Source organism: Columba livia, chromosome 13, assembly GCF_036013475.1.
Source record: "Columba livia isolate bColLiv1 breed racing homer chromosome 13, bColLiv1.pat.W.v2, whole genome shotgun sequence".
Classification (NCBI taxonomy): Eukaryota; Metazoa; Chordata; class Aves; order Columbiformes; family Columbidae; genus Columba; species Columba livia.
The window spans coordinates 9,314,722-9,321,267 of NC_088614.1; positions in this window are offsets into that span (position 1 = coordinate 9,314,722).

A 6,546-nucleotide genomic window follows, 5' to 3' on the forward strand; every position below is an offset into this window, starting at 1 on the left:
CAATGTTGAGCTGAGGCTAATATGAAGAGTATTAATTGCCTGCAAGACATAAGGTGTTGTCAGAGATAGACCTATTAGCAGATGAGGGAGTGACTGCACACTGCCAGAAATGCCTTTTGACCTTTGGAAGATTTGCCCTGGCTGTTTTGTAAAAGCTGAGGATTAGCTGCCATGAATCTATCAGAAGAACAAGGGAAGTTTAATTTCACATTAAGTGAGTCACATAAGAAAGCTGGATGCAAGAGGGACTATATTCATAGTACTGGCAATCTATATACTCCTGGCTGAAACACTATACTGCAGTTTCTTCCTCCTTCAAGCCCGGAAAAGGACTTTAGCTTTGGGCAGCAACTGGGGGTGTATGAGTTTGAGTGACTAGTCCCTAGGACAGAAGGAACAAAAAGGGTACACCCTTAATAAGGGAGCATAATGCAGTCCAAGACAACTCAGTCCTCATCAGATCAGCATCTGCCTCTAAAGGACAGGTAGAGTTGAATTTCTTTTAGGGCAGACAGACCAAGTGCTTAGTGAAACAGAAATTCAGTCAAGCAAACTGATCCTTGGTTTAGCTGCAGCATATCTGACATTGTCCTTGTTATTAGGAAAAAGCCATGCAGGTTAGGGCTTTCTGACATCCCACTGGGTTCACTCCAAGAACTGCCAGAGAACAGAAGGTGAGCCTGACCTGCTGTGTCTGCCAGGTTTGGCACATCACCCTCCTGCCATGCCTGCAGAGCCATCACCGCTTTGTGAGGATAAGAAGTTGTTGTAAATGTACCTGGCTAGAGCTGGAATCTGTAGCAGGAGTGAAATCCCATCTTCCTGCCTGAGGTTCTCCAGCAGAAAGAAATTAAGTAACTGGCTGCAAGAATGTTTTATTCTGGAGGACAGAAGACTGCAATGGAGTTGATTCAGTGGAGAGTCAAGGAATATGTTTCCAGGCACTGTGGTTTTCAGCTTGGCAGTTCTGCCAAAATAGGTTTGGGTGGGAATGCCCAGTCCTAATGCTGCTGAAGTTTCTTTAGAAGGATTCACAAAAACACCAAAAGAAGAGTTCTGTCGTTTGACAGTGAACCCACAGCTTTTAATTATGTACCCAACCCACCACCTCCATAATACCTCAAACTCCTACCAGTATTTCTTGCACTAGGGGCTAATTTGCAACAGAAAGTCTGGCGTTAGCGCAGCCTTCTTTAAAACCTGTGGGACGGCTGAATGCTTTGTCTACTGTTTGCCTACATCCCAGCTCAAGCCCTAGGATAACAGGCAAGTCCCAGGCAACTAGAACAAACTGATACTTCAGTGAAAAGAAACAGGGTGTGTTTCATTGTCAGAAGAGGACTAAAAACAGTTGGTGAGTCAAACAGTAATCTTACATTTTAGAAAAACCCTTAAGAGACAATCACACCCTTTTTCTCTCCAAATAATAATAATCCCTGTTTATCATCACCACAGGAGCCATTTCTTCAATTTTGAAAGCAAAAACCCTATTACTTTTTGGTTTTGCATCCCTGAGCCTTTTAAACATAAACAAAATGTATGTTCAACTTCTAAAATTGAGCTATTGTAAAGCATTCTTGAGTACAGTTTTCAATGCTGTACATCTAGTCATCTAATCCTTACTTGGACCAGAAGCAACCTGTTCCTTAATTCACCCTTCATCTGAACTAAGCTGGGGAAGGAGTGAGACAAGCCTTAGGTATGTGGTGGGCGAAGTGCTCCACAGCATCTGCTTCACAGAAATGAGTTTGTTTCTATCCACTTCTCCCTGTGGGTGCCTGTGTGGAAGGAGCTCCTGGTCCACAACTGACCTCCAGCTTCTAACTGTTTTCCAGAGTGGTCGCGGGTATTTTCCGATATCTGTTGTGGACTTGTGCCTTTCAGCTGAATCACAGCACCTGAGCTTGCACTGTGAGCTTGTCCTGACTATGAAGATCCCAGGCGCTTGGACTTGGCAGCAGTCCCAGGTCATTCAATCACTTGCAATCCTACACCCATATATTCATGGATCAGGTAGTTAAATTCTGGCCCTCTATTTACCCACTTCTCAGTAATACAAAGTTACCTCACATGCATTAGCATATTTGCCCTCCCCAAAGCATAGGGATATAGAAAAAACATTCCTGTAGTGTTACAGAAGAAGGAAAACTGTGGCACCAGATGCAAAGGAACCTGATTAAGATCATAAAGGTGGCCAGAAACAGAGCTAAGACCCGAGCTGCTTGCTAAATGCCTTAGGCACTGGCCCTTCCGGCTATTGAAAGAACCCGTCAGCTTTCCTGGGGGACCTGGGGCTTCCTCTGTTATTGTGCAAAACCGAAGCTGAAACACAATTTAAAAATTCTTCCTTGGCTGGGCTCTCTGTTTCCATTGCCCACATGTGCCTCTCCGGCCTCCTTTTAACACCAGCACTCCTTTGCTTTCCCCAAATACATGTGATTGTATCTGTCCTAAATACAGGTGTTCTGGAAGCAATTACAGCTCCATTGGAGCAGAATATGATGCATGGTAGCTCATTAGTGGTTTGCCCCTATTAAGGGAATGACTCCTTGTTTCCCTTCTGACCTCACCTATTGTCTAGGAAATGAATGGATCCAAGAGCGAGAAAATTTGTTTTGGCAATGGGATCTGTATTTTCCAAGGCTCTGTTATACTGTATTCTGCCCAGAAATACAAATCAAAATAATTAATCAAATAAATGCACAAAAGAACTTATCATTCCCTATTTTGGTAGCAACTGTACAAAGTCATTGTTTAAAAATTCACTGTGCAAGTTTATTTAAAAAAAAAGTTACTCTTTTATACATTAAAAAAATAACACTTCAACAGGAAATGGGAGAAAAAGCAAGTTATCACTGTCAGAGTTTCTTCTAAGACATATCCAAACTCAAGATACTCATCATGAGTTATGGGAAAGTTAATACTGCAGGAATAAATTAACCACAGAATTTTAATGGCTTTATTGTGTGACAGTTTCTAAAGCCCAACCAAATATCAGCTAGGAAATTCAAATATGGGAGATATGCTCTTAATTCCCACAGTTATGGATTTTTTTTTAAATCCCTTCTTATGATATAAGGGTCATTTAAAATATTCTACCATGAATATACAGCTTACTTATGGGTAGCACATTCCACCATTCTTACCCAGCTAGAAGCCAGCTTAATCTTTCATCTTTTCATAGGGGAACAGTAGATACATAAGTATATTTTAGGGGGAATAAAATAGTTGAGAGAGAGAGAATATGTCAGTCTTTCAATACGTCTGTGCACAGGACTGCAGCTGACACAGGCACGGAGCTGTTAAACCTCCTGACTTCAGGCACAGCCGCTTGCAGGTACATGTTCAGAGAGTGGAGCACTGCTCTGCTTCGTCTTATTTTCAGCTGTGGTATCTGCAGCTCTGTCTTTCACACACCGTTATCATAAATAGGTGGTTGCAAAGCCCCTCTGTCAGAATCACACTTGGATCTGCCCTGGGCATGGCAGCAACCAAACTGTCTTGAGGTAAAAATAGGGTGAGATAGTAGGGAGTTGTGTCCTAGGAAAAGAGACCTGAGCAAAACTTCCCTTATAAAGTGCAAAGGAACATTTAGGACCTGACCTGGAAGAGCAGGCTGGGCAGCCTGAGCTCTGTAACAGGAGCAAGCGTGGGGTGAGTGAAGGGACATTCCTGTCCCCCTGAACACAAAGTGCCACAGATTTCTGCTGCATCAAGATTTCACCCTCCATCCTTAAACTCTTTCTTCCCCATTTATATTCACAACCTTTTCTCTGTGCAACTGTCATGGCTTTTAGGCAGATAAATATCTTACGTGCATCTCAAGGGTGTCACACGCTATTTAGTATTTTCCCTCTGGTATCAGCACCTGTTAAGCATGGAAATAAAGTGATTAGTCTTACATGTTTGGCTTCAAAAATTGATTTTGGGATACATCTCCTTGTAAGTGGCAGATTTGCCAACTCGAAATAATGATATCCCCTTCAATGATAAGTTTTCTTGGTCTTGAAAAGTAGGAATTATATTGGGAAATTTTTTGGATTTCCCTTTCTCTTGGAATTTTCTATCAAACTATTTGTGATAAAGCTGTCTGATGTTATGTAGCCATAGAGGAAATTTGTCTCTGCAGATCTAGACATGACTTAAGAAAAAAATGTCCTTGTAATGCAGGAGAAAAAAAATAACATTTGAAAACTGAATGTTCTTTAAATAACCAGAAAGCTGCTTTGTTGGGTGTTTTGGGTTTTGGTGTGTGTTTTTTGGGGATTTTTGGTGCTGTTGTTGTTTTTTCTTTTGTTTTGTTTTGTTTTTAAGTCTGAAAATAACCTGGTACTTTAATCAACCTAAATAGACCTGGTGATCAGGTTGGATAAAAAATAGCACTATCCTACTGTGCAATTACTTTAGACCTAAGCTAGTAGCATTTCAAACAGCAGCGAAAACCGGCTAGGTTCAGTTTTAATAGGTCATTAATTACCTTTATATTAGCTGAGTATTCCATTGTAACAATGTATGCAAGTATTTCTGGAGACAATTATTAGTGAGCATACTGATGTGGTCCTCAAAAATGTGCATCCATACAGAACTCGACCTAAACCACAGGATCTGTTCTTACCACTTGCATCTAGAAGGCACCTTGTGCCTGATGCACCTCCAAATTTTGTCTCTTTAAGGAGTAATGCCTCTCAAACTACTCTGTAAACACTAAAACCGTCTGATTCTTACACTCCTTCTTTACACGCCTTTGAAATATTGTATATTATGCATGAATTCTTAGTTCATCATGTATCTTGAGATCTCTTTGTATTTTGTTGTTTGTCTTCAATTTAGTATCTTTCTTATGTAAAATTCATTAAGCCTTTGTAAATATGAGGAAAAAACCTGTTCCTTTTGCTTTCTCCCCTGGGATTCTAGAAGGTTACCTTGCCTCGTGTTCAGCTGTAATCTCTCTATTGGGCTTAGTTTTTAATGCGTGCAGTACTTCAGGAAAGAGGCAGTCTAGGGTGTTTTACTAGGATCAGCCTCAGAATGAAATAAAGAATTTATTTGGAATTGATGGAATCAGATCCTCCAGCACTAGAACAAAATATTCTCATATTATCTTGCCTTGGTCAGGTTGTGACCATAAAATGACCTGCTTTTTCCTGAGTGGGCCTCTCAGAGGAAGTAAAAACAGGTTGCAGTGGGTTGTTCTGGGGCTCTGCAACATCACATAGTTCTTGCACTGTTGTCCCTCGTCAGCTGCTCGTGTCATAGGGTGTGGGGTGGAAATTTGCTTTCATTGATGCAGGAAGAAAGCACTTATCTTGGAGGAATGGAATGTGGTGAGAATGACCCACATCCAGGTATTTAATTCCCTATTTTTTCCTATGTTTTAGATCAAAATAGGACTTTGCTAAATCTAAGAAATCCTACTGGCCATGCTTGATAAAAACTAGTGCTGCATATTCTTATGCATGTCATATAGCCAGTATCAGCAGGTAGTTGGTCTCCTGGGGGCTGCAATCAGCTGGCATATATTAGAGCAGCTTTGGGCATGTTCTACTTTAAGCTGAACCCAGCACAGACAAGCCAGGAGACCAAAGAAGCCACAGTCAGCTCCACAATACCTTTTTTCCTTAGACTGCAGTTAACAACATCAGATCAGGAAATCCCCAGAGCTGCAAATAGTTGGAAGCTGGAAAAGCACTCAGGGGAGAGATCATATGAGAGTGACTTGTTCCTGCTCTTAGTCATCTGTTTATGGACACTGTTGCTGTTGGTCTCCTCTGAGATGCATTCCTAAATTCTTTAGAAGAATGCCTAAGAAGGCCAGGGGGCACAACAAAAGGGAGTGAGGTGCTGGAGTTACTGGTGTGATGGCACCTGTATAGCAGTGATGATGGTGGCAGACATCTCAGAGCAGAAGACACGGTCGGCTCTTTTGGGCAGCAGTTCCTGCCTGTGGAAGAGCAGGAGGTGGGCAGGTTGACCGTTCTCACTCTGCTGGTGGTCATCATTTTGCTCCTTTTTTTTAAAAAAAAAATCAGTGGAAAGGGTCCTTTTGTTGTCCCCCATCAGTGCAGCTAACACAGGCAGCTTGCTGCATGGGGTGGAAATGAGAAGGCATGTGCAGCTGCAGGGCAGGAACGGTGCCTTGCCAAAGGAAAGCCATGGTCCTGTCAGGATGCTGTTAGACCAAGTAATGCAGGTGAGATGAATGGAGCTTTTGTGTTAGGTACTGAACAGATCTTAGTAAAGGAAAATTTAAAAAAAAAAACCAACAATTTTCAGTACTAGAAGTATCCCATAGAAATAGAAGTATTTTCTAAGAAGCATTTAATTTTCTCTTTTAGAGAATGAAAGAAACGTTTTTCTGTCAGCAGTTTAAATCAGGTGAAACTAAAACTGTTTTATGAGAGGTTCCTCACAGTGATCAATGTCTGGTTCCAAAAAAGGGCCAACAGGAACTCCTAAAACCCATGTACCACATTGTATGCAGGAAGACCATCCAGCTTTGGCCCCAGGGAAAGCAGCTTCTATGCATCACAGTTTGGGGATGCAGCA